Source organism: Penaeus chinensis, chromosome 7 (genome assembly GCF_019202785.1).
Source record: "Penaeus chinensis breed Huanghai No. 1 chromosome 7, ASM1920278v2, whole genome shotgun sequence".
NCBI lineage: Eukaryota > Metazoa > Arthropoda > Malacostraca > Decapoda > Penaeidae > Penaeus > Penaeus chinensis.
Window position 1 is genome coordinate 45,404,976 of NC_061825.1, and position 3,601 is coordinate 45,408,576.

Consider the following 3,601-nt stretch of genomic DNA (forward strand, 5'->3'; position numbering starts at 1 on the left):
ATACCATGTCCATGGTTCCTGGAGGCCATTCATGATTGACACAAAGCCAGTCTTTTATCCTTTCAGCATGGCTCTCACACCTTAGGAAGTGGACAGAAAAAGGGGATGATGAACAAGAGAAAGAAAGGAAAGGGATAAAAGAAAAGACCATGCAAAATCAGTTGAGGCAAGGGCTGAGGTGCAAGGTAGGGTCATCCTTTACATTGGACCTTAGTCTCCATCTCCTAAGTTGTTTGAAGAACCTTGAAGTTCAGACATTTTTAAATCAAAAGTCAAATTGCCAGAATAGTGCATTGCAAATAACAAAAATATGAGTCTATGACACCTTGTGAATGTTATTTCTGTGGAAATGTTTTCTTTGTATAGAAAAAAAAATGGCAATAAAGTCTAAATGTAGTTGTTTCATAAAATGTATTTTTTATTTGTCACAGTTCTGAAAACTGATAAAGTTTGCATATAATATGAAGCATGTAGTTATCTGGATTATAAAAAAATATATAGATTGGTGTAATGAAAAAAAAAATATTTCTCATGGTTTATTTCATGATACATAATTGTTTACACTATATTTGGTAGAAAATGTGAAGTGACGAGCGACATTGACCTTCAATCAGTAAGGCGCAAAGTCCCTTGTCGCAACACAAATTACAAGTGAGATGAGAGGTTCTGGTTGCCTGACACATTACCCCCAAATTGGGCAATTTACTATTTAACAGAATTATGACAACAAAATACTGTGAGTCCTGAGCATCTACTGCTTGCAAAAAAGTGAAAAATAACCAGAACTGTCTTATAACACTTGTAATCTGCCCTCAGGAAGAGTTGCTTAGCATTACTTTTCTTAAACACTCTACAGTCACCAAATAACAACATAAGCAAACCTAGCTTTGAAAATTACCATAAGCATCCATCCTTTATAGTTACATGAGACATTAAATTCAGTTCCTGGAGTTCACATCTTGTTCATTGCAGAGGTAATTTGCTCATCCTTAGGTCAAATCAAAACACTATTCCATGAATACTCCACAAGCCTGACAAGTATGAACTACCACTGAAACATTCATCTGTATCTTACGATATCACTTCTATGCCTTCACAATTGGGATGACATAAATAACTGGGCAAGTATATGGTCCCTTACAGCAATAAGGGCAAAACATAACCTATAACTCCACAACTCCTGGTAAATTGTTGTGCTGTCAAAATTCCTAACTTCAGGGAGTGCAATCCCCTGGTTTTGTGATGTGGAGAAAGTTCCTTACAACAAGCACCCTCCTCATATGGTAGAACTTGCATGCACAAGATCACTATACAATTTTTTTTTTCTAAGCTGATATAAATTCATCTTTTATCTGATTCTCGCACAAATTGTCTTCCTTTAGGCAGATTTATATATTTAAAGCCCATGGTAACACAGGCTAACACAATTTCACAAAAGTATACGAGAAACAGACAGAAATTTCAAATGTTCAGAACTTAGCACTGTTATATCCAAAGCCATTGCATCCCTTTTGTGTCAGTGGATCTTGATGGTGAAATATTTATAAATAAGTATCATTTATAAATATGTTATAATTCATATTCTTAGAAGAACAGGAATATGGAAACATATCTGCTGTTTCTATTCACATGTCTGATGTGAGGTATCAGATATTCAGTACTAGTTCTAAGCATATGCAACTTCTAACAGAATCAAGCAACACAGCTTTCAGAGTACACAGAGAATGTTTAAATGTTTATAATGTTTATACCGGAGTGTCAACAGTAAACAACTTGCAGACTAAATTTGCATCATATTTTGTCACAAAGCTAAATTCCCTATTTAAAACACAGGATAAGTTAGCCTTTGAGAACAAAGTGCTATGATTACAACTTGTCTTCTTGTTAAACTGGTAATCAGCATACATTGATTAACTGATGAAGACACTTCATCACTTCATTAGTTAATTTCATGCCGCTTTCCAAATGTTCAACAGTGATGTTTACCATGATAACTTGGTTATATAATGTCAATGTGGTACAATTCATGCAGTGGTAATACTTGAAGTTCTCCTACCCGCTACAGTATAATTAAACATCTAGCAATCCCAGTGTTTAAGTATCAATAACCTTTAATGCGTGGTTACATTGACATTACTATAAAAGGAAACAATGGCTGTGTAATTCTAATCTACAGAGAGAGACAAAACTACTGGGTAGGGGGACATCTCATATATGAGCCAATTTTGCTTTTCACTTCTAGCATGTTAAATATATATAAAAAAAAATAAAAAATTGTGCATTTCTTTCTCTACAGGTAGAATACTCATCTTGGAAGTTTCAACAATAATTATATGTAAACCATACACTAGACTAAATTTTTGTCCACATGACGTTTAGTACATAAGAACTTGCTTTATTTTCCTGTTGAGAAGAACGTCAAGACAAGAAGATCAGAATCACTGAAACTTTTTTCAGTGATGCTCCATACTTATCTGGACAAGTTTATCCCCCTAAAAAATTGTCAGATATAGTCATGGAACAAGAACAGTGATCCTGATCTTACATGGGCTTTTCATTATACTTGAGTCAGTCTGTGGATATCAGTTACGCATACACACAGATCTGAAAACTATATTCCTTTACAATTTAATAGCTTCCACTAATAATGACTCAGAAAAATAAAGTACATGACAAAAATTGGCCTCACTTCCTTATCACAACACAAAAGAGTTTATCACAGATTCTCTTTGTGTCAGCTAATTTCTTCATCATAAAAAAACTGAAGACTCACTCTCCTGGTATTGTCATTTAGGAGCTTCTGCTGTGTCCCCCTCCCATTAGCACCCGTCCTCCCTGGTTGAGTAACAACAAGCACTGTCTACTATGAAGCTTAATCACACATATCCTATATGTATAGAAATGGTACAAAGAAATTAATAACAGATAGACAATACTTAACATACATACAAAAATTGTCATTGATGGAATTAAAATCCAAGAAAGGTGCTTTGAATGTCTTGCATGTATGCCTATATTGCCTAATACTGAGTTTTCAACATGGATTAATCCTACCTAAAAGCAGTAGAAAAAAGCATTCGTTTATCTACTCAAGAGTTTGAGCATTATATACTTTTGGGGAATTTTCTCTTCTGATCTTTTTTTATTTTTAATAGTACATATGCATAGATAGAAAGCATGACCTCTCTAGTTCTGGTGGTATTACACCTTGATATTATCATTACTAATGAAATGCAAATCAATAATGTAAAGTCTGCTTAGTTGAGGACAGGCAAAGATTATACTGGCAACATTTACTGGGGACTACATGGTCAACACTTGAGCTTATGTGACATGTTGGCATATTCTGGAGCCTTCACTGATCTTCTGGTTGAAAGTGGACAATGAAGTAAGTGCAGAGTGTTAATTGCCTTTTTTCTATCTTTCATTTACTGGAAAGGATGAAGTGCGCTTCCTCTCCTCAATCATCAGAGGCTCTATCACCCATCAACACTCTTGCAACTTCAAGCTTTTCTGCATGTCCACTTTGATCGACTCAATGAATAACCACCAAAACATTACCAGAAGATATATAATGGCTATTGTCAGATACAGGAGAAAT

At 34.8% G+C, this 3,601-nt stretch overlaps 1 protein-coding gene across 46 annotated transcripts in view; it reads right to left on the reverse strand.

Moving 5' to 3' along the window:
* Positions 1 to 523: 523 nt before the first annotated feature.
* Positions 524 to 3,601, reverse strand: part of LOC125027623 (Down syndrome cell adhesion molecule-like protein Dscam2) — a 384,720-nt gene continuing 381,642 nt past the window's right edge. For all 46 annotated transcript variants that reach the window (XM_047616773.1, XM_047616756.1, XM_047616767.1 and 43 more), the window contains one exon: positions 524 to 3,601. This exon is cut by the window's right edge and continues 1,721 nt beyond it. The gene's annotated coding sequence lies outside the window, so the exon portion shown is untranslated.